The 24,986-nt window shown below is 41.7% G+C and overlaps 1 long non-coding RNA gene across 1 annotated transcript in view; it reads left to right on the forward strand.

The window, feature by feature from the left end:
- Positions 1–314: 314 nt before the first annotated feature.
- LOC139700769 (uncharacterized) overlaps positions 315–24,986 on the forward strand; it is a 382,041-nt gene continuing 357,369 nt past the window's right edge. The window contains exon 1 of the long non-coding RNA XR_011703886.1: positions 315–628. This is a non-coding gene — a long non-coding RNA (uncharacterized lncRNA). The remainder of the gene's footprint in view (positions 629–24,986) is intronic.

Raw genomic sequence — 24,986 nt, forward strand, 5'->3', positions numbered from 1 at the left:
TTACCTTAGCACCCACTATTATCCTTACATACTAGGCTATCACGAAGCTCAAATTTCCTTTGCAAAACCTAAAATTTGAGAAAATAACCGTTTTTCGTTTTAGACAAATGTAAATATTGTGAAATTCTCAGTCGTCTTAAATAAGCGCGCCAAACATTCAGTTGTAGTGCGACCGTGGCGCCAATCATTTCTGTTCCTGGTAGAAGTGAGGGCGAATCCCGTATGTCGTCGCTACTGTCGCTCCACTGCGATCTTCGCGAGTCAAACGCGCAGGCTCGGCATCCTTTAGCGGGAGCTTGAGAAGAGAGGTTCGTGCCGTGAAGTTAAGTGACGCTCTCTCCTTGAAGTGTCGTTCTGTCGTTGCCGTTTCACCTGGGACAGCAGGAATACATTCTCTCGTAACTTGGTCGGAAAGATATCATCGTCGGAAGTTGGGTGAACCTATTCGCAAAAGAGTGTTCGGTATTTTTCGGATCTTGATATATTTCGGTTGTGCTCTTGGTCAAGTGGAGTTTCACCCCGCAACTGGTCTTTGAGTTCTGGTGGTGGTGAAATAAGTGAGTGCCTTGCGGACAGACCGGCTGGGATACATCGGTGGGTCCTGAAAGAACGAGATTTTACCCGTGAGGTATGTATGAATGTGTTGAAAAGACCTTTCTTGCGGTGTTTTTGCTCTTTCTCGCGAAGTGCTCTAGAATCTTCACGTTCACCGATGTATTGGTAGATGTTTAATGATTTGAATGCGCCCTGTTTACGTTTCATTCCTCAATTTGAAAAATTGTCTTCTTTAATACCTAACTCTCTTGTATGGTAGGCACCGCAGCGAAATAATTCCAATGCGTTAACAACATCGCCCGCGAAAAGTTGGGCATGATATCGAACCAAGCTAATCCTTGTCCATTTCAACTGGAAAATAATGTTTTGCTAAAATGTACCTGTTTTGTGCAATTTTATTGTGGAAACAGAACAACTGAAGTTTTTAGTGCTTTGACGTTGGATTTTTACTTAGAAAATATGACGCTGGCTCCGCGATTTCTCCATGGAATGAGTGATTCAGGTACATATCACCACGAATTGCGTATTCATGCAAGTGCTTTAAGGAGAGCCATTGCGTGCCAAAACATTGGCTTAAAACCGTGTATGTAGAAAGATTTTTTTTCCGTGGATGCTGTCCCAGTGCTACTCGACACCAAAAGGCCCGCTATCTGATAAGGGAAACGGTAAGTCCCACACCATGAGTTCTTTCATCCATTTTTCCAGATGCTCAGGTTTAGAGGAAGGTGTAAGGACTTCTCGATTCATCTGGACGTAGACATTCGATGACAATTACGAAGGAAAACATTTGCGAAATTTCCAAAAAAAAATTATTGGCGAAGGTTGATGGCAGGTGGATTTCAGGGTTGCGGTGAGGGATTCAGGCACTCGAGTGCAAAGATGATTAATTTTGCCACTCCATTGTTGATTTCGCACACCTGACTGATTTCAACATCTTTAGTGTCGGTCAGCGACTCCCTCGGTGGCGCCCCTGAGTGGCAGGGGGGGGGGGCTCACAAACCTCCCTTTCGTCTCCTCTGTCATCGGATGAGGCCACCGTGGTGTTCTCTCCTCTACAATGGATCCCAGATGCTCGCGGCCGTCGACTGAAAACAACCATAGAAATAAATGTTCCCTTGGTTTGGGAAGTTTACGTGTATTTTGACGTTTATGTGAGCTGCCTTCGCTTGAAGAGGAGATGGAGCCGAAACGTTTGTTTTGGCTTGACACCCTCGTCTCATCCTTACGACTAGCGGCTGAACGTCAACGTCCGGACGTCTGCGAACCCAACCCAAGTGCACCTTCATCGATGCCTGCAATAGGTCGCTCATCCTCGAACTGTTTATTTCCCACTCACTCAGATGTTTGAGTCGGTCGCCCAAAAGACCGCGAAAAAATATTGGCAGCAAGAGGTGATTCACCAAACTGCAAGAGAATGAGGACATTTTTTAAGATTTTTTTAACGTGCTGTTGAAATATTTGAAACGATAACGCTGGAATGAAATGAAAGATTCTGTGGTTGGAGGTTTGTTAATTGGCGTGGGGAAGGGTCATGTAATCGTGGCCGAATGTATGGAGTGTATTAAGAGCCGGGTTCAAATCCAGACGGTACCCATGGGCAGACTTATTGCATGCTTCATGCTTTAATGGGTGCAGCGTTTTTCTGAGAAACCTCAAGTGACACAGAATAAGGAATTCGCTCACTCCCCCCATCCACCCTAATTTCACAAGCCTCGTGGATTCGCATTAGGCAATCTCCGTCCTCGGGTATCAACCCAGTATCTTGAATGTCGTCTGTAATAAAATTTGTTGTAGAATAGAAAGCCTGGCTAACCAGAGAGTTACACGAATGGTATGTTCAACAAGATGCAACATCCCATTATTCACTAATGTTTAAAAATCTGAATTACAAAGTCAATAATTTCATTTCATGTCGACTATTATAGTTTTGATGTGCGCAGTGTAACTTCGCAGCTTTTTAGCTATTCACGAATCGTTCCGATTAAAGTAACCATTTCGGAGAAAATTTATCAAAACACTTATTTCCATTTTTGCGTGCCAAGAAGTATATTAGTGTTCTTATCCATGCCATTATTCCTCGTGCCCTTTCTTTCAACATTAGACAAACATATTTTACCTTTATCAGAGTTTGAATTGGAAATATTTATGTTATTTAAATAATTTCATAATATTTTACCCGCAATTTTTAGGTTGATTTAACCCGTAATTCCCTACTCCTATGTCATCGGAAGTAAAAGCTAGTCTGTCATCCCCTAGGAATGCGAACGGTCTCTCTTGCAACTAGTTGTTAGGATGACCGAGAGGACAACAAAAATTCGCAGAGCAACAGGTAGCGAGAGCAGTCTTTGAGATACAACCGCTTAGGGATAAAATGGCGAGTGGACACCGCAGTGGTCCAACGTGGCCGGCACTGGTCGAACAAGAAGCGAGATAATCACATGCATGATGCAAATCCCGCGTCGAGTCTCGGCCCCGAGTTGAGTGCTCTTAAGGAAGGAATTCGCGCTACTTGCCCCGGGGTGGCCAGTCGAAGAACGTCTTCGACTCCAAAGGACACGAATTCATCTTGTGACTCGCCTTTTGTCTTTTTCAAAATATCCCTTGAAAAATATACAAAGCAGATCAAAGCCCCTCATATCACCATTTGTATTAAAATAATAATATGAATTAGGACTGCAGCCTCGATGTTAAATGGTTGCCGCGTCATATCACTGTGGAATAGCATTGAAAAATATAATGGGAGTAGCAAAAGATGTAAAACTTCTTTTAGGTAGCACCGACTACTAAAATTTTAGTAGAACTCTTGAAAATAATGCATTTCTTCTTACTAAAATGATATTAATATTAGTTATGTTAGTGCTGATGTTTTATCCCAGTTTAAATGTCAAGATGAGTGCAGTAATTTACCGCTAAAATGTATTCCTATGCGTTATTTTCATAGTTCCAAATAAATATGTATAGAATACTATTGTCAGGGCTTTGCTTAGTACATGAATAACGCCACAAAGGTGAAATATTGTTATGTTTCACAGTATGAAAAGTTCTTATTGTTATTTTTTGACATAAATAATAGAAAGGAAAAGCTGATTATTCTCATATCACCACGAAGGGGTGGTTATTGCTCACAAGCTATTTTATCTTAGGAGGTAGAATCGTGGCATTTACACTTTCAGAAAATGAAATTTATGTTTGTACGTTTCCATAATCGCTCGGCTCCAAATAACCCAAAGGCCGTTAAAGCTGTGAGAGCATTCATTTAGTGTCTTTGAGGGTCTAAGCTTCCAATCTGGGTGAACAATAAGTTTGAAGACCACCTTCTTTACCAAGTCTGGGTACATTTTCTTGTTAGCAGATCTCCCTAGGGAATACGTTGTTGTACGGTGCTGATTACTGCTTTTTTGTAGGCTTTGGAGAAGGTCGTGGGAATCCTCAGCGTTGACGCTACTCATTTTCTAGAATGCATCAACATATCGAGGCATTAATCCAACCACGAGGCCTGGATAGCTCCTTCCAGTAATGATCACGGGGATAAAGAGTAAATTCTTAGAGGTTCGATGAAAGCCTCTCTCATCTAATGCAAGGGAGCGCATACAACTCAGAAGTGCATTTTTCTGGCTATCATTTCGATAATATTCCTAGTGTAGCCCTTAATTAATTCAAATATATAAGAGTTTGGAATTTTTCGCACACGCGGTTGTCATGATCGGGTACATCTATAAAACCCAATTTGCAATGTTTTTATTTGAAAATTCTATTCTAGTTACCATCTTTATTTAGCCGTAAATGTATAGTAAAAAGATATGCATTAATATATTAAATAGTTCGTTGAAGGCTGCCGTTACGAAGAAACGGGAATTAATTCTAAATTTTCAAATGCATCGACCGTATCCTTTGTAGAATTTCTAGATACGTGATTTAAATAATCAAGTCTATTTGCATACAAAGTGTACCGTGTGCGTATGTATATATATATACACACAAACACATATATAAACAAAAAAAAATTATATATATCCATAAAGCATAAACACAATAATCAACCCGAAGGTCGGTTTGTTAGGTGATGGTAGAGTTCACCCAGTAATAAGCCCGACGGCGTGTGAAATTCACACATTAGGGTAGGGTGGGCCAGTTCCTTTCTCTGTGCCGGTTACGGTTTCGCAGGAAGATCTGATACCCGAAAAATTACACAGCTTGGGTGGATCTGCAGGTGCCCAGAGTGACTTGCCCGGGAATCAAACCCGGGCCCTCCGATCAGTAGTCCAACGCCCAACCCCCCTTGGGGAAGTTGATTGAATCTAGAGAAAAGAATATTTGCTAAACATTGGGTTTAACAAAACCCAAGCTTTACCAGTGGAAGCCAGTGAACCCAAAATCCAGTGAAGCATGTGTTGCTGTAATTGTTTACATGATCTGTAAATTCCAGAGAAGTTGATTATCACGACCGAGGTTTCAGCAATTATGTATGCGTCTTCTTCAGGTTCTTCATTCTTAGTTCATCTTCACACCTGAAACATTTGAATTCTAGGTCTAGCCTTGGACCGAAGTTTTGTTATGTTGTGCGAGCATTCTTGAATCAATCCAAGTGGACTCATGTACGAGGCAAATCTCAAGGTCGGCAAATTACTCCTCACACTTGGGTAGATTTGACCGCAGGCTCCCTTTCTAGACAAGGGTGCTCGCTCATCATCATCGGCCTCTTCTCTCCGGATGGTGTTTTACATTTATTCGCCTCAGGGTCGCCAACCCTCGTGTGTTGCGGAAATCTGAAACGGCTGCATGGCTCCCCATCTCAATTCACACCGGGACTACACACACGAGAGTTGACCCTTCTTGCTTCCATCGTATCCCTTCCGACAATGAGAGCCCCCGGAAGTGTTAAGGAGTGGGGGCGGCGGGAAGCGGGCATCCCTTTGCCCCCATTGTACCCCCCCGCATATCTATGAAGCCTCCATCCTCACTCTCCCTTTATCCGGCACTCGGGAGTCTTATAGAAGAGGGTCCTCTTTCCTTTTGTGTTTTTGTGTCGTATGGAAGAAGTTTCGTCGTCAGGATGACGGCTGGTATGCCTACATAGCCTTTACATGACAAGTACGAGTCACGAACATATTCTCTGCCAAAGAAAATCATCCGTCGAGCACTCTATTTCGGAAAGCGTCTTCATTTCCTCTTAGAAGTAGCTGAGCACGGCATACATAATTAAGAAAACATTTCAATGAAGGGCCAATGCGGGACAAAAATAATGGTTCAACCTATTATTCTCCAACTAAGGCACCGTTGCTTTCGACCGTGCTAGAATTAGTAACCCCCGTGATTCTAATTTAATAATAATTATTATTATTAGGTAATCTACCGGTTAAGGTAGGTTGTGGACGGACACAACTGCCAAATTAATATTTTGTTTCTCCTAACAAAATACAACCCAACATCCTACTCTACAACTGGCCCCTCTTCATCTCCGTATACTTCCTTACTCACTTTTTCCCGTCCAACATACCTATCCTATTCCTACCCCTTGCTCGTTTGTTTAACATACTCTCCTGTATATCACAGCCTTCAACATCTCACTGCCGATCAATGTGCTTTTCATCCATATATCCTGCCTCCTTATGATTTCTCCCAACAATCCACTCTCCTCGCCCACCATACCCAGCACCTGCTCATTTCTTTTCTGCTCATTTCACCTTCTCCATCCTTCTCCACCCCAACATTTCAAAATCTACATCTATCATTGACCATGTTTCCGCGCCGTACCTAACTACGCCCCATATCAAAGTTTTGATGAGCCTTTTCTTAACAATTGGACAATGCACTTATTCAAATTCGAACAAGTTCAAGTTGGTTATTCAAATTCGAACAAGTTCAAGTTGGTTAAACTTCAATGGGCGCATTAATATTGAATTCGGTACGCCTAATTACTCATACAAACATGGTTCCTGCCTCAGTCAACGGAAGAACAGTGCCATATGAGTTTCATGACCCCAGTAGTAATGTCTCCGAAGACCCTACCAAGCAGGTCGCGCACAGAGAATTTCGTTGCTGAGCAATTTTCCATTCCACGAGCACTTAAACATTTGAGCGGCACGGCAAAAGATTCGAGGCGTGTGCACACAATCCGGGGATGTCTCTCGGGGTTAGACCTTGACCCGCGGGGATCGAGAGGGAATTCGACCCGGGCCGGGAGGAAGCCCGTGAGTGGTTGGGACTGGATGTGACGCGCACAAGAGGGCGTGTCCTCTCGTCGGAACGCCGGCCCGCGGCAGCTACGACCCTCCACGAAGGTGGCGCGCGCTGGGGAAAATTACTTCCACAGTGCCAATTGGTGTGCACATTCGTTACGACGTCCCGTGCTCATTAAAGGGCCCAGGGCAATCGCCTGCTCGGGCTGAAATGTCTTCAGAGAGTTTCGAAAGAGCATATTTCGTGCGGAAGTCGCGATTAATGAGCCACCATCAATCGCATATCATGATCGGGGATAGGTCTATCTCAGGCATGCCCGATTACTCGTTCTGAAATACACATAAGTGATTGAGCATGCATTCTCCTAACTTACAGTGGGCAAATATATCTTCGTTAAACTGTTGGGTCACCCATAATTGAACGAATATATTTGTCTGACATAATTGGAATTTCCTCTCCAATCATATCACCGCTTCGGAGTAACGAAGCGCTCTTCTTCGTTGGAATATTTCATTCAAATATTTCAACTGAGTCGTTGTAAAAAAAATCATTATAGCATATATTAGTTGGCAAGGCACACTAAAAATTTTTACGGCATAAGTCACTGACCTTATGACGCGGGTATTTGAGTGGAAAAAAACACGATTTTTATTGAGTGAATGGGTAACAATGAATCTTTAGACCGTCGACCTTTTTTTACCGTTATTAATGCCTAAAAATAAGTTCTATGTATGAACGGTGTTTGGTGCACGAAACGGTATTGGTGTTAAAAATGTTTATCTCATCTGTGGTATTTAATCTCAAGGTTGGTTTTATTCAGCTCCCCCTATTATATCCGCTAACCTGTTTATTTCAAGGTATGTCCTTCTCTTTAGTGTCTCTCATTACTAGATCCATCTATCTCTTACTCTCTATTTCCTCCCGTTCTTTTTCCCCCTCGATGAATTGTTTTCATCACGCTATTGTGCGACAATATTCGCCCCGATAAGGCTATTTATTTTTTTTAAGTACTGGTGAGTTTCTTGCTAATCCCCTTTCAGTTGTTTTAGAAATTGTTTCTTTGGCTTTTCCTCAGGTGAACGTCTTAGTTTGATGGTCATTGAATTTTCACGTTTCCCATCTTTACTCAGCGGCACTGCAATGAATGTCGCTTTGACGAATACCCCACCGTTATTTCACTCTCAAAGACGGACATTTCAAGGATCACGTTTTTATGGTATGAAATGATCCATCGGGACTAGGAATCACTGGGAATTTTTTCATCACTGGAATCGTATTTCTTGCAAGAATTTCAATGCCATCTGTCGAATACCCGTCAGATCTTCGACATGTGTTGCCTAGTAAATCGAAGCGGCCGCTCTATTTGCAATACTTATGAAAAAGGTTTCAACTGATTATCAATATCTGTTGCAATTTGTATTGTGGTTTTTTACTGCACTTGCACAGAATGTCGCGTAGTCTTACTATCGTTCTCTCTCGTTAAAATTCCTTTGTTGGCTAATATATATTTCACTTTGCCTACTTAAGAAAAACATCCAGGAGGCATCGTTTCTTTTAATCATCGTAATCATTATTCTGTCTTCGATCCAATAATGACGTATGTTGGTTGTATATTCGCCAAGTTGAATGACTTTCTATTCGATAGAAGAGTTTTTTGACAATAACTCGAAATGACGTGCTGACGATGTACTTTTAAAATAATTAGGATTCGCCCTTCAGAGGAAATATGTACAGATGTCTCCATCGATTCGATCTAGAGGTACTCGAATGAGGTTTAATTGCTTTGTGTTGTAAATTGATGTATCAAATCAAATTCTTTCTAGTGACGATGCAACCATGTCGTTAATGTCAAGATAAACAAAAGCCAAACAGATTTCGCTCTATCTCAAACATGCTATTGTTGTGTAGGTTTCGAAACGGAAATTCATCATTCATGAATGGGACTTTATTAACGTTCTGCCATGGAATCGTTAGATTGTCCAATTAAGATTATTTAAATTTCATGAATATTCATAATTGATCTCTGCCCGTTTGTCCCTTTCGCTACGGGTTTTCACCTTTTGTATTTGGAAAATTCAACCGACCATTTTTCCATCGAGGGTGACCAATGGCATTTTTCATCATGGGACTCTGTTAGAATCATCATTGGATTAACTTCTTCACGGGATTGTAACGTCTTGTAAATCTGAATTTTGTTTCATTGTTATTCGTAGGAGATAAAAATATAGAATACATTTTTTTGCCGAACGATAATCGTTTCCTTAAATTGTAGGACAGTTGAATCTTTGTTCTTTTTTACTGAGGTTATCGTCATGGATTAGTTTGGTGTGCTTATCTGCTCTGCTTGTGAACTTTCTTGCCCTGCCCTGCCTCCTCTTCTTCACCAAACCAATGAGTCTCTCTGGTTTTGGACCATTTCCGTAGATTTCCAGGTGAGTGGCTCATCGGTGTGGAATTTGCGACACCTAATTCAACTTACATCAAGAAAAATCAAAATTTTCGGCATTCATTTCATAATATATCATTTATATCAGGGCGTAAGCTTACCCGCTATAATATAAGAGGCCACAGTCTTATTTCATGAATTACGAGGGCGATTCGAAAAGTAAGATCTCCTATTTTTTTCATGGAAAAACAAATGTACTCTCAACTTTGCGTGCATCGTTGGAAAGGTTGAGCATTTAGCTATTTTTTTAGATAGTTGCCTTGACGATCGATCACTTTTTGCATCCTTGTAACCAGTTTTTTCATACCGGCGTCATACATTTCTCCCGCCACGTCGCGAAGCCAACTGGCGACTGCTTCTAGCACTTCCTCGTATAAAATAAATTTGATTTTACATGAAAAAAATAGGAGATCTTACTTTTCAATACGCCCTCGTACTTCTGGCCGTAAATCATAGCATGGGCGATCCAGTGTGCAGAACCTCACTTCCCGGAGTATGGCTCGTCGGTTTCGGGACCTGTGCATTGCGACTGAGATCGAGCAAACCGTAAATCAGAAAAGTAGTTTTTTAATTTTCAAAACAACGGACACCAATTTCAATTATGTCTGGCTGAAATAAAGGGGTATTTTTATTCGAGAAATTTCTTGAATCAATAAAAATGATTCCGTTACCCAACTTTTTAAATTTGCACCAACAAATTAATAAAAAGTGAATTTGTACTTAGAAATATTTAAATATATTTTTTAAGGTTTCCCTTTAAATACTCATTCATCGATAAGTTAATCCCTAAAGTGATATTTCTTTATCCTACCTTATCCCTAAAGTGGCACTTCGGCGAGATGATATTGAAATAATGGAATTAACTAATGACGAACACGGTTAGCTACATATTTGAGAACCTTTTGTTTTGAGAAAAGTGGCGTGCGTGGCAATAAGCGGGTCAGCTCATAGCGCGTAGTAGCTCGGCGGGGTGACCCACTTGACAGTTGAGAAGATGGGGCTTTTTGGGACCCTTCTTGTATTTGGGATTAGAGGAAAACCCGATGCGGACATTAGCATGTTCAATGAGAGATTCCGTTTGATCATGATTGAACCAGCGTCTTCCGTATCGGGTGACAGCCGCGCTGACCATCAGAATAATCCAACCAATCGGATAAAATTGCCGCTCTTTAGGAGATTATGTCATTAGATATCATTGTAATTTAATGTTATTTTTTTAAATCATTATAGGCATTATATCACTCGTGCGATATATCTCGCATGAATTTACGACGGTAGTGGCAGAACTCCTTCCATTGTAGAAAAAAAGGCAACGTATTGAAAATGAGCGTTTGGTTAAGTTCCACTTAATTTCTTGTCGGCGTTTTTTGCAGCTCTGGCGAATAAAAAATGGTTGGTTTTCCGTGCATGAGCGAGCAAATGATTGCGCGTCGTCGGAGGAAAACTCCTTCGCACTCGAGAACAAAGGAAGGAGTGCGCGGATCGATTTTCTTCGCAGGCATCGCAGCGTAGTTGTAGAGTAATGGAACGCGGGAGTTATTCGATATTTATAGAGACGGAGTTCCAGTCTCCACTTGATTTGCGACTCGACGTATTCGCGGCACTGCAGCGGCGGCGGCCATTTGGCTCCCCGTTCCCTCGGTCGTTAGATCTCCATCCCCGCCCCGTAGGGAAGGGGTTTTTGATTGACGACGGCGCGGCCGGCGGGACTTTCTATTCTTGCTTTTTATCAATAATTTATAAGCCGACGACGCGATGGAAAAAAAGGACTCACTCACCCGAGGTTTGGTTTTCCGCTGGCCCGATTCGCGCCTTGTCCCGCGGGTGCCCCTATTCATGATATCTCCTATCCCATCAACATTACTTTTCGTGAGACTAATTACGCTTGAGTTTAAAAGTGCCCCTCCGCGTATTGAACTCGAGAAAATAGAAGTGTATCAAGCAATATTCGTTTCGGAAGTGGGATCATTTTTCAAATCAGGCACCCGAGAACATCTAAAAAAAAATAGAATCGGTGGCCAAAGGATTCTCTCATTTTTCAAGTCAATTTGAAAAAAAAATCCGCTTTGTAACCACCAGAATAGTAATCATTGTGAACGCCGGGTTCTGATAGGTGAGAGTAAAAGAAAGGTAGTGGGGTGGTAGGGGGGCAATAATGTTCATTGTTAACCCGGTGGTCCCCCAGGAAGATCCCGAGTCCAGAATCACGCGTGTAAGGTTTTAGAGGCATGCCGAGAGCCATATCAGGATTTGTATCCTGGACATAATTGTCAGTAGCCATACGGTACCTCCACCGAATAATATGAGGATAAGTCAATAAATAAGTCGCAAATGTAAGCAGGACAAGCACAGGAGCTGTTACAAACATTTCATTGGAAACGCTTGGAATATCCACCGTAATTAGCCCTGTCAGTGATTTTCATCTGTTCGGACCCCAATAAATCCATTTGGGTGGCCGATTTTTGAAAATGATGATGCCGTAGTCCAAGAGGTTACTCGTTGGTTGCGGCAGAAAACAAAATACTTCTTTACTGCCAGCTATCTTGCGCTTGTCAAGGGATGGGATAAGTGTCTGAATGCGTAGAAATTGTCTGAATGAAAGTGTCTGAATACGTAGAAGAGTGAAATGAATTTCTGCAAGTTAATTTGATATTTATTACCTCTATTCCGTTTTGCAAGTTATTTATTGACTTACCCTCGTATTAAGCCAGTTCGTGTTTTATATCAATACGTATATTATAACACCTTAATACTTATACATGCAACACATCTCTCAGAAGTATCAATTGAGGAACAGTGACTAGTTGGATTCTGTAAATAAACAAATTTATTCCTAATTATTTGGAGAAAGAGCACTGGATGTCATAAAACATTAGTTTTTTTACCCCAATGAACGAACTAATTTTTAAGATTTAAAAGATGACGGAACATTTTTCTTGCCGATCATTCTCCATTGCACAACTTTTGCTTATGTCCATAGTGAAAAAGGACGTCATTGTTTTCCAAAAATGAATTTGGATTTCCCTTATGTGTCTTTGCTCTGCTAATTGCTTTTAAGGGTTTAACACTTACACTGTGAATTAGCTCACCTACGGTTTCCAGATTTTTCTCCATGAATTCGGCAATAAACGGGAAATTTTCCCAAATCCCTATTTCATGCTCGTTCTTTTCGCACAGACTGAATAAGGAAGTCGTCTCATGTTTAGTACGTGATTAGATGAAAAATTTGTTGAGATTGCTAACTTGCAACGCCCAACACTGCGGATGTAATACTGAGATATTTCTGAACGTTCCTCCAATCAATGTATTTGTTTTCTCCGGCCAGATTTTCAGTTCCGCATGAGTAAAGACGAAACTGAATCTTTAGATTGTTGATTACATCGTCGATCTCCGCATTTTTCAGTAATAAAGAATGCACTTTCGTCTGTGTGGTGAATAATCACCTGGAATGTACTACTCACGGGGAGGTCAATTAATGTTATCTACCACTCGTACGTTGCCGACCTCATTCTCTTACTGCCTCCGGTACGAATATCGCGTTCGCCCATTTGTGCTGAGCCCTACTCCAGGGAGGGCAGGGCATGGAGGAGTATCCGACGCGATCGGCACCAGATAAAATACCCGCCGCACTTGTGCATTCGTCCCCCCGGGGGACGAGGAGAGGAACGGTAAGTCACGATCTCGTCCCCCCGCCGGACCCTCCTCTCGTTGGATTTCCCCCATGCCCCCCGGGAGTGTTTGGTGGTTCTTGCCTCGGCGCCGGAGCCATTTGCGTGTGCGGGCGGTCCAAATGTATTCCAGCTCCAGTCAGGTGCGCCCAGCGTGGCGGAACGGTGAGAGGACAGCGGGGGGAGGGGGGGCGAGCTCTAGAGCGGTACTCGTAGAATTGTCCGCGGCACGAGTTTTATGGGGCACTGATTGTCTGTTGCTACAGACCCTTGTTCTGTTCGATAGATTCGTAAAGTTGTTGTTATTCACCGCTAACCACGGTGGTAGTGAGAAAGTTTTTTGGCGTGTTCGCGGTCAGTGTCCCTGCTGTTAAACCCGATACGATAATCTTAAGTTTAATGGATGACTTTTGAGAGAAGTTGGTTATTAATAGGGTTAGAATGTTATAGAATTTGGCCAAGTAGGATTTGCTTCGTTGACGTCGTCCATGCATGTTCTACAAGTTCTCTTCCTGCAGACACCGCCTGCTGTTAGCCAATCGAGACGAATGCCGAGGCTCCGAACATTCCCTCAATGTCTCCCTTCTATCACTCGTGCTCTCACCGAATCATTCATTACCCGCGGTGTGTGTCGTTCTCAGGATTGGTCCAATTCGACTGTCTTCCCTCTTTTGATATTCAATGGTGACGTTGGACAAGTGGAGCTTCCGTTATCCTTCCGATCAGGTGGAATGGATTTAGAAGCAGTTAGGGGTCACCTTAGGACGAATGGGCCTCGATGGACATTGTTGACCTTATCGCGCGTTTTTTTGCTTCGAAGAGTGGCATCTTTCCTGGCTCTTATCGGTTTTTTTGTCCGGGATAATTCATTCCTGGGCCTAATCACTCGTAAACCATAAACGGTGGAATTCCAATGGTCAGCCGAATCGCTTCCTCCTCTTTAATAATTGTCACTTCAGTTTTGCCGTCGCACCGTTGGATATAGCTGTCTTCGTTCATTCGACCTTCCGCTGTCCTCAGGTGTCTGTCGCAGCTGGTGGAGCGTCTTCAATGCGTGAAACCTCTTCCCCCGATCCGTGTTTCACTCTCCTCTCCTTTGTGTTGGTCCTGTATGGTTGGTGGAGAGGCTAACAAGGGCGAACTACCTCGCCTAGTTAAAATGAGAAAATGCATCCCTTGTAACGAAACGCTCATTTGGATTTCTGCCGAACTTTCTTGAGGGAGTCTCGATTGTTTTTGGTGGAATAGAGAGCATTAGATGGGCTAGTGACGTCGCGTCACGAGAAAGTGATGGAAGTTCCACTATCGCTTCCTTCCGCGCAATTTAATTTAAAAGTGAAGGCGCATTTTACAGGAGTAGTGTGAAGAAATGCTTGAATAAATGTGTTCGTATATTTCCACATGACGGACGATATGGATTTGGGGTTTTATTAACGGTTTGGAGTAGCAATGAAAAGTATTTTTAGGAACTGGTGAAAGTGGACTAGGGAAGATAAATGTGGACCTTCCGAAATTAGTCGTTGTGCTCCATCGGAAGAATGCGCGATTCGCGGTCGACCCCACCACTCTCTTAACTATGTATATCTAGGAGACAATCCTATCCGCTGGAATATGTTCACGAAAGGATGGAGCTTTTGTTTATTTATCTTAAGTGAACGTTTACCAATAACTCTCTAGAAATTTTCGTTTGTTATCGATCGATGAAGAAGTCGGTAAAAAGGCTGCAGACAATTTTGCTTGACAATTGAATTTTGTAAATTTAAGAGGGGTAATTTTGTTATAATGTTATTATACGTAAATTGATTGCATCAGGGTTTTCAGAGCTGCGTTCTGGAGTAGGATACTAACTATTGGCGATATAGCAAATCAAGACTCTTGCTCATTTCATTTAATTCTTTTTTGAACGGAATACTTGCTGCGCTTTATCAGTTTATATTTTACAACAAATATCCTACTTGACGATATCCTAGCTACTATGATTGTTACGCATGTTCAAACCTAAACGCCTCAAACAATAAGTCATTAAAAGGATGGCTTGATTAAGGAATGACATTTTCTATTCACTATTCTTCTCAACTATTTCGTTGCTCATCTTCTCTCCCTGGTCTTAATTGATCAAAGAACAAGCGGTGGCTGGACATGTTGTCCTTTTGAGTGTCGCGGCATCGTCACGGAGGAAAATCGGTTCGCTTCACAATTCGAATAATTACTCGCCTCGTACTTTTCAGTCGCCTAAAGGGCAGTCGCCCAAGGCTCCCCCCCCCTTCTCCCTCTCGCCGCCACGGCAGGAAGATAAGCGATCCGGCAGACCCGCAGCCTGGAGATCCTGGTTCGCGTCACGAGCGTCGATCGCGGCTTCGCTCCCGGCCACTGTGTCCTTCGCCCTCCCCAGCTGGGGACCGCTCGCTCGCTTTCGCTCCCCTCGGCGCGAGGGAAGGGGTCGGCCCTGTAGACCTTTACCCTGGGAGATGGCTATCCTTCGTCAGCTCTTAGAGGAGGGGAATGATGTCATGTTTTTGCTCACCACATCGTGGGCATTCCTCCGAGGAGAGCCCGAAGGTGTCGAGCTTCCCGTGGATTTCAAACTGCGAGGGGGTGGTTTCTTGGAAATATGAAGGAAAGAAAAGGGGAAATCCTGTTTGACGACAGTATAATGATGTAAAAAAGTAGAGATGACTTATGTGAGGATGCCTATTAGCAGTGAAATGGTCATATATATATATATATATATATATATATATATATATATATATATATATATATATATATATATATGTATATATATATATATCATTTGAACACAAAAAAGATGTATGCATTATATTTAAAATAAATATGTAGAGAAAATATCACAGTTAAAGAATTCCGCCTCAGAGTATGGTAGTACAGGATCACATTAGCGAATGGAGTACTACGCCGGGGGTTGGTGAGAGACGGGAGGAGGGTTGACGTGTGAGGATTCCCTCGTCCCTTCATTCACGTTAAGTCTCGGGACCGTCCTGCATCGGAGGAATCTTAAGAACACGTGGAAACGTCTGTATATTCAAATTCTGCTAGTGTGAGATATCGTATGACTATTCTGTCGTATTTCTAAGATTCTTCCCTAATTAACTAAAGCATAAATTGGTGTGGGAGCAGCCAATGCAGCTGGAAGCCAAAAAGAAAAGGACATCGGAGTACTTTTAGTTTTAGCAGCAAAAACTATTTAAAGAGAAATAAAAAATAATCAAATTTATCTCTTAAAATATCAACATAAAAAATACGATTCCAGGAACCGTAATCAAGTATCCAAGGAATGCTCAACTAAAAAGCAACGTCACCCGGAAAATTGGATATCACAGTTAATATACCAGCTCTATAAGACTTATAATTCTGATAATAAACTACCAGCAAATAAGAAATCAATCTCAGCGCAAAAGGATAGAAATTATATTAGGACTAATAATAAATAATATCATGGATATCACAAACAAAAGGACTAATGAAATAAAACGAGGCAAATTACTATCCCCTTCTATAAAATCCTGCCCATCCAAAATAAGTATAGAAGATAATAAAAAAACAAAGCATATAAAAAGTAAAGGTATGCAATGTATAGTCAAATAAAAAATCCAAAACACCCAATAAACACCCAAAAAAACATAGGTATCCGCCGATAACATATAATAGTATTAGTCGCAGTTAAGGTGGACAGATATGTTATGCTTCCAGGAACTTATCGCTGCTATGCTACTAAGCACATACTAATGCGTCAAAGAATTAATTCAACTCCATATACATACTTCCTACTCCCACTCGTTCACTCCAACATGACTTTTCCCTTCCTGTCCTCTGCCTCGCTTAGCCACGGGTTCGAATTTCTGTTTTCGTTCGGATAAATTTTGAGTACCTAATCAGTAATTTTTCAACACCCTCAGTTCCTTCCTCGTGTTTAAAGAGGAAAAGACGTACCTCGGATCGAGAGGGAAGAGTGGTTCAAGAACATCGTCGTATTCCGGAAGTCTGTCTACCTCTCCGGGGGTGACCCTCGCCGGAGGGTCCCCCCCCCCATCATCTCGTGACTTTCCGCCCGGCGGCGGTGAGAAGCCCCCCCCCCCCCGCGAGACGTGTGCGTTTGTTAATGATCCCGGAAAGTAGAGAGCGCGCGATGCAGCGGCGAAGGAATGGCCTTTGGAATTTCCGACGAGCGCACTTGAAACTACACCGGGGGCAGGCCCACTGGATGGGAGCACGGAGAAGCGTCCGGAAGGGAATCCGGACAAGTTCTGGCATTAGTATTCTACATGTACATAATGCGCCGCAAGCCGCGGAAAGGGCGTGTGGCAGGGAGTGTTAGGTCAACAGCCATGCAGGCACAATCATAATCATTACAATTGTACACAAGTATCAGTTCGATCATTCACTGAAGCAAAAATAATCATACGAAAGATGTACCGAATATTCAAAAGGAGAATATATTGAAATTATGAGGGAACAGTTTTATAAAGATGGGGCTATTTAAAATGCATGCAGAATATCGATAAAATATTTACACTACATATACTAATTATCTCTTTCCCGCCTATGGTCGTATCTTTCTCCCAGACTTTATGTAAGTCCTTCGGCCTAATATGATCCATCATAGTAAGTCGAAGCCTGTAGTATGTCTTTAGCATCGTCGGATACCTCTAATGAACGCAATAAATATGACCTTTATTCAAATCTACGCTCACCTTGATTCTTTCAATATTGTCGTGACACTGCTGCGTTGTTCTTAACAGATTTTCACAAATCCAGCTGCTCTGCGTTGCACTCGATCTTGTTCCTAAACTAAGCTTAAGAATTGGATAGCCTCACAGCAGTCTGGATTCGTAAATAATAGATTTGTAGTAACGCCGTCAAAATCTAATAAAAGTTTACCTCTCCACTGTATATTGGCACTTCGCAACGATTTCAGAATGCCTTTGCATCATCCGGATGATCGGGGTTGAATTTATTTGCAGATAATTAAACTGAAGTTGGTCACCTTAATCCATGTTTATATAAATGAGGAAAGACATGTCTGCGTATATCTCTCCTCCGTCTCGCCCTTTGCGTGGTGATTGCAAACCTGGAAGGGACGGGATAGGTAAGCAGGTCTGAACTTGCCCACGAAGCGCCAACGCCCACCAATCTCTCGCAACTGCCGATACGCTATTTTCAATCGTACCCGCTGAAAAAAGTCCGTGTTCGTGCTCATTTTTCGGTATGGTACGGGAAAGGCATTAGGCTCAAGTTCGCCTCGCGTCGTCCTGGTATGATTCCCTTGATCCGTTGATCAATGTTGAACTGAGCCATCAGGAGAAATCGTTTCGTTTTTAAAAATTCTTTAAATCTAGTTGAACGATAAGGGAATTTTGATTTGATTTTTATATGAACAGGTTGTTGTGTTTGTTCAGTTTCCCTAAGGCTATTGGCATTCACTCATAAATAAGGAGACAAGTTAGAAGACTGTTATTCTTTTGCTATGGTTTTGTGCAGATCTTTCTTTTACCGGAATGCCACAATATTTTGTATTTATTAAGTATATTTGTCAAAAATCATCGATATGGTGGTTCTATTTTTATTTAACTCATAGGTGGCGAATCATATTGAAGCAATCTTCATGCATGCAATATATAAATTGTACGATTTATTTTTATTTTTTTCAGTGTCATTAATGGGTTCGATTGCTCGTCACTCAATTCGTATTTAAAGCAATAGCTGCGCATTAAGAACTTCTTTTGATTTTTACAATGAAGATTAACATGCATCGGACGATGTTGTCCTGGTAGTCTTTCATTTGATCGCATTTTCCTTCGCGATTCACGTTTTCGCACGTTCGATTATGGCTTGGGTTTTATGTTTGATGTCTATAGTTTATTTCAGTTAAAAAAACCACCTTTGAAGCACAATGGTTAATTTTGGATGGATCGTTTTGAAATAAATATATAGTTGCCCCTTTCACCTGATAGCCCCAGATTTCACAACGGACGGGTCTTGAGCTGCTTGCTGCTGGCAGTCTCTGAACAATTTTTAAATTCTCCTGAGACCGCGGAGAAATTTTAATGAATAAAAGAACAATTAAAATATTTCATTCTTGAAGAAAAGATTTCCTAATAGAATTTAAATAAAGAAAATATGAAACAAAGAGGAAATTATAATGTGTATCATACCTTAATTATGGTCTTCATTTACATGCTTTGAATTTGGATGAAGACAAAACCTTTTCCGCTTCATCCAAGTTAGACAGGATCCCAGGCACCGCGCATCTTCTGTCGAAACCTTTAAAAATGCATGGAAGCGTCCTGACCAATAATGTACTTGATAGCTGTTTGGTCGGGGACCACGCCTTAAAAATCCTTCCTGCGTACGAGGACGCCTGTTAATGCGTTAATGGATCCTGGAAAGAGGACCAATTATAAAATCATTTGCATGCAAAGGGAAATGTGGTTGCTGGAAAACATTTTCATTTTTTCAATTCTATGGTCGTTATTTCAATTCACTCCTTTGATGCCAGTTTTTGATATGCTTGTACTTTGGGGAAAGGGGGATGGCTAGTATATTTTCCAATTTCTTCAATGCACGAATCAGCTTGTAATGCCCTTATAAGGCTCATTCGCTGAAGGTTGGTGGCTGATAGAGCGTTCGTCTACGGGCCGATTCACAAGTTTCATCAAAATATCCCGTTGCGTGTTACTTCCGTCGAGAGAGGAGTTTTATGTTTCAGGTGTCTGTACTGCAAACAATAAGGCGAACGAGCATCTCCGCGGTAATTTTTTTTAAGCTCCTTGGGAAAAGTGGATTCCTGATGATGATTATTACACGGCGCATTTTTTCTTTTACCTCTACCAAAGCAATCCATTTAAGTTTAAGTGTTCGTTTCCGCAACTGTTCAATCCTTGAAATGAAAGCGGCTAGGGTGGCGAGCATCTGGGTGTAATTGTTTCATGGTATTCCACGCGGTCTACAATCTCTGGGGCGTAGTTGACCGTAGGCTTAAAAACAGGTTAAATTTACTCCGTACAATTGCGGCAGGTTACTTATCTGAGGATGTTAAAGACGTATTACAGTCTACCACTTACTATGGATCACCGCCGTATAACCTTTGGGGAGATTTATTGTAGAACGGATGGATTTAAAATGTCGTTTTTTCCTCGTACTATTAGAGATCAAAATACATATGACATCAATCGCGTAGGAGTTATTTAGAATCGGCAGTGCATATATTTGTCGATATTCTGCATGTTATTCTTTTTATTTAATAGGCCCAACTTTTATGTTCTCAAGTATAAATTGAACAAACGTATCCTGTTATTGAATATTGTTGCTTGTTAGTACTTTCTTCCGTGTGATCAAACTAATATTTCTGCAGAGGTAACATGATTACGATTGTACATGCATGGCTGGTGACCTAACACCCCCCGCCACACGCCCTTGCGGCGGCTTGTTGGGGTATTGTCTATATGTAGATGGTGGACAGGGAATATTAGGCAGTTTACGGCGTCGAATGATGTCAAAATACTAGCCAAACTATGGGAGAACAGTGAAATGCTTATGGGAAATTAAATAGGCATTGGTTGGTAATTAGGGAAATAGTAAAAAAAGACAACTAAGCCTTAAGTGAAACCGAAGTAACTGTTTCATTCTTCAAGCTCATTGATTTCCAACTCTGGCAGAGTAAGTACATCTACATAATACTCCCCAAACCGCCGCAAGGGCGTGTGGCGGGGGGTGTTAGGACACCAGGAATTGTTGGGCGAGAATTTGTTTAAAAAATATTGTCTAATGCGATCGCGAGTTGTGCAAAAAGTGTTTAGAAATATTGATTGTCATCCTTTTAAATAATAATCCGTTTTTTGTAGTACTTCAGTGTAGCTTGGGTGTTTCGAAGCTGCATTGGGTAAACTTTCTTGAGTCACTGAATCGCTAAGGCGGCAAAATTCACTTGAAACTGAAAAAATACGAGTGTGTAGCATAAAACCTAATAAGAAATTCAATGATAGTAAGTAGGCAAAATTTCATGCTTTTTCATGGGAAAATTAAAACACTGACGATGCGAAGATATAATAGTCAGGTCGGGAATGGACGAACAACAATGGAAGGTTCCTTTGCGCCTCCGCCTCTTTTTTCTCCCTTGCCTACTGCTACGACGCGTTGTGCGTGACCCGACTCAAACTATAGCACAAATGGCATTTCTGCGGGGTCCGTATGGCTCCAAAAGGCGCTAATGTGCGATTTTCATCTCTAGGAGCGCATGCCTTTGTTTTTCTTTGGAAATGAGGAGATGGGATAAGTGTTATTTTATTCTAGGAATATCTGAGGTTGGCTTGAAATTCAGCGTTACTTTCATGACTGGCGTGGAGTTTCGTTCGTATTGAAAATGCATGTTCATTTCCGCTAGTGAAGTGAATATGTGTCACGCAACATATCTTAACGACGCCGTTAGGACGGAGCTTACGAAATTGCTTCGAATCCTCTCTCTCTGCTGAAGAGGGTGAGAAACTTTAATTAGGCGTCACATATGTCATTGTTTTTTTTGTCGCCGGAGAAAACTAAGCTCCTCAATTTAGAATGCTTTGCCATGATTATACTCTGTCTTGCTAGATGTCGTGTTGTTGGTGTGAAAATACTCTCTGGATATGTACGGTGGTAGTACCATATGCATACTCGTATTTATTACTCTCGCTGGTTGGCTGTTAAGGTCAAAAGTTCAAATACCGCTAGGTCTCGTCATCCTCAATGATTCTTGTTATTTGAATGTTAACTGTAAGAAACAAACTGGTCTCTAGGAGCACGTGTTATTAAAAGAGTTGGTTCTCGGCTGCTTTAGAAACGAAACTTGAAATGAGGGTTGTAGATTATCATTTAAAGGTTACGATATTTTAATTAATAGTTAATGCATATATGAATGTGCGTATAATATAATTGAGATTCCTGATCGCTTAAAAATACTTCCCCCCCCCTGGTTATTTTTGTATTCGGTATGAATTCTCTTTCAATGGATTTTGACCAAATTAGGCACAGCGCAACAGCCTTTTAAATTCCTTGTCGTGCGTGCTCTGAAATTTTTATTTCCATTTATGTTTTCTCCCTTTGCTTCTCAGATATTCAACGAATATCAAACTCATTGGAGATGTTAGCATTTCTCCAGGGCACGATACGAAACTCATAAGAATTTTCTTTCCCGCCTCTTTCCCAATTAGGTAGTTGTCAATTGAGTCACGTTCAGTGTGAGCGCCGGAGCCGTTCCATTGTCTTTCGGGATTAGGCAAACAAAAATTCGCTTTTCCCATGTTGCCGTGCAATGTGAAGGTTTTTTTTCTCTCCATTCGATTCATTTGTTGAAAAAGTTTTTCCTCATTTTTACCGTTTGAACGGGGAGGGCAAAGAGCACTAATGAGGGAAATCGTGTCCGGGCAATTTAAAAAAAAGTACTCTGTGTTTCTTCGAGGCAATGCATATTAAGAACAGCTCGTTTCCGAGTTTGTCTTTTTGAGTTTTTCCCCTCCCCACCACGCTAAACCGAAGCGGGATAAATTACCGGGAGTGGGCCCGCGTGAGGGTTTTCGCGAAAATGTTTCTTTTTTTTGTTTTCCCTGCCGAGTCCTCGGCTCATTCCGAAATTTCGTGCCACGGGAGGGCGGGGATGAGGCGGGGTTGGGTCGGGAAAGGGGGGTGTTGGAGTGAGGGGATTGAGGGCTTTGGAGTGGCCCGGGGACGGGTGACCTCAACGCCCGAGGTCGATTCGGCTGCTGTGGCGTAGGGCCCTGCCTGGTACGAGTGCTCCGTCACGTCTTACCGGGACCAAATGGGCACCGGGGGATGAGGATGGGGGCATTGGGGGGGAGGAAGGGGTGAATAAACCCCGTCATCACAAGTGGTGGATTTGGAGGTTTCTGGGTCCAGGATGGGGGTTGGCTCTTTGTAAATGTGTGGGCACCACCTCCCGCAGTCGGAGTAATTAGCGGTGAAACCTAATCAAAAGTAAATTACTTATTTAGTTGATTTTCGGAAACCAGGATTGTTCTCGTAAAAGTTCCGAGAGCTCTCCTGTTAAAGATTGTACTTATTAGCATACATATACATTCATAACTTTTCAGGTCAGAGAAAGATAATAGATTCATCTAAGCAAATTGAAATACAAAAAATAGAACAACATAAGTAAAAAACCCTTAAATAATACTAGAACTGCTTCGAAATTTTAATTCCTCCTGGATCGATGAGATAGAATATTGAGTTATCTTTCGCTTGAGTACCGCGAAACCAGCATCCGTGTACCTACCGTGGGTCTGTCCTTTCCATAAGTGTTATCTGTCAGCGTGTCTTCCAGAGTTCTTAGAGCTTGGTGTTGTTTTTTTCGGAGCGATGAAATATAAATGAGGACATACTTGGATAAATTGAGTATCATAGCAATATAAATTTTTTGCTTTGATGTTAAATCGCAATATATTTGTGCTCAAATTGACTAAAATCATATGCTTCTTAATATGAAACAGAATTAGAAAATCTCTCCTCGTTTTCATCGACATCTGAAGTTCAGTTGTTTTTTTCTAGCAGTAGTGTCAAATAAACTAGTATTAAGAGGTAAATATAAACAGATTTGATTTGCAGTTATTTATATCTGTTGAATATTCGAAGAGAGTCTTTGAATTAATTCCTAGTCTCCTCGAGCGTATTCAGCTTTGCATCACATTAATACTCGGAGCCTCAGGTTCCTTTTTCCAAGTTAAAATACTGCTTTGCATATGGACAACCTTATAGCTCCTGAGGTTCTCGTCACATGAAATAGTTGCTTCCAGCCATGGTGTCTCCTCCCGTGTCCTTAGGTCACCGTCTAGGTTGAAAGGATTTATCCGGGCACACGTCTTCACTCAGCTCGGTTCGATTTCCCAAATCACAATTGATGAGGTGAGCGTGAAGCCAAAATTTAAATGTTTTCTTTCTCGTGTGGCCTTTTCAGTGCGCTCAAGGAGATTTTACGCAGGCTTTATTTCGTTCCCTGAACAGTGTTTACGCGAGTGTCATCCGAAGCTGGTGATCTCTGGGTGGTGGAAACGACTCTGATTACAGTTTCCCACCGTCCGTCTGGGTGCGGGAACGTATTGCATTCGTTCCAAACATGTTCGGAGATCCTCAGTGAAAAATGTACGGAATCCTTTGCCTTTTGCCACTTGTTCTCTCCCTCGGGTAAAAGTATCTCTCGAAACCTTTGTTTCCGAAGACCGCGTTGGAGTCAAGCCCCGAGTTTTTTTTCGTAGTTTTCGACTGAGCGCGACTTGTTACGTGTGTGCAGACGAACGTGTCCCGGAACTGCAAATCCCTCCCGAGCCCACTGGACACGTGTGTCGAAATCCTTGTGGGATTTGTTTGGAGATATTTTTTTCCTAAAGCGTGATGCGGCATTTAATCATTTTACTTACAGTGGCGTTGACTGTGGGGCGGGGAGGTGGTGTATGTGTGTGTGGAATGTGTGCGACTTGAGAACTCATAGGTTAATGGCGCCTATTATATTATTCAGAGAACCAATTGAAACGGCAATTAAAAAAATCTATGCAGACTTTGTTTTCAGCTTTTATTTAAAACTATTTTTGTATTAGTGATGTCCACTGCCGATTGCAGCGGAGTACCTTCATAAATGTGATCATTGCAAAGAGGCGTCGATGAATGTTGCAATGGAATTTTGAGAGATTGAATTTAACTTAGAGCTTTCCAATAATAGACGCAAACCTTTAGGGAACAATCGTCTGGCTTCATTGTCGGTATCTTGGCAACTTTCCCAAAGAGCAGAAGGAGAAAAATATGTTTTCGTAATAGGAGTATTCAGTTTTTAACACATTTTTTTCATAAGGAGAGTCATAATGACATTTCGCTGGACTTTCGAGGCCCAGATGTAGCTTTTAAATATTTGGCTATTCGTTATATAAAGATAATAGTTTTATTGCCCTGATATACGCGTCAACTTCTCTTTGAAGTGATTAATGTCAAAGATCTCTTGGCAAATAAGTCTTGAATTAGTTAAACCTCGTATGTTTTCACTATTCAATTTTATCCGACTTATAATGGACGGATATTGACGGTAATGCGTGTTTTTACAAACGTTTTTTTTCAAGAGAGTACATTATAAGAGTCTATTAGCC

This window comes from Hetaerina americana, unplaced genomic scaffold (assembly GCF_022747635.1).
Source record: "Hetaerina americana unplaced genomic scaffold, ioHetAmer1.1.p SCAF_11, whole genome shotgun sequence".
NCBI classification, from domain to species: Eukaryota; Metazoa; Arthropoda; class Insecta; order Odonata; family Calopterygidae; genus Hetaerina; species Hetaerina americana.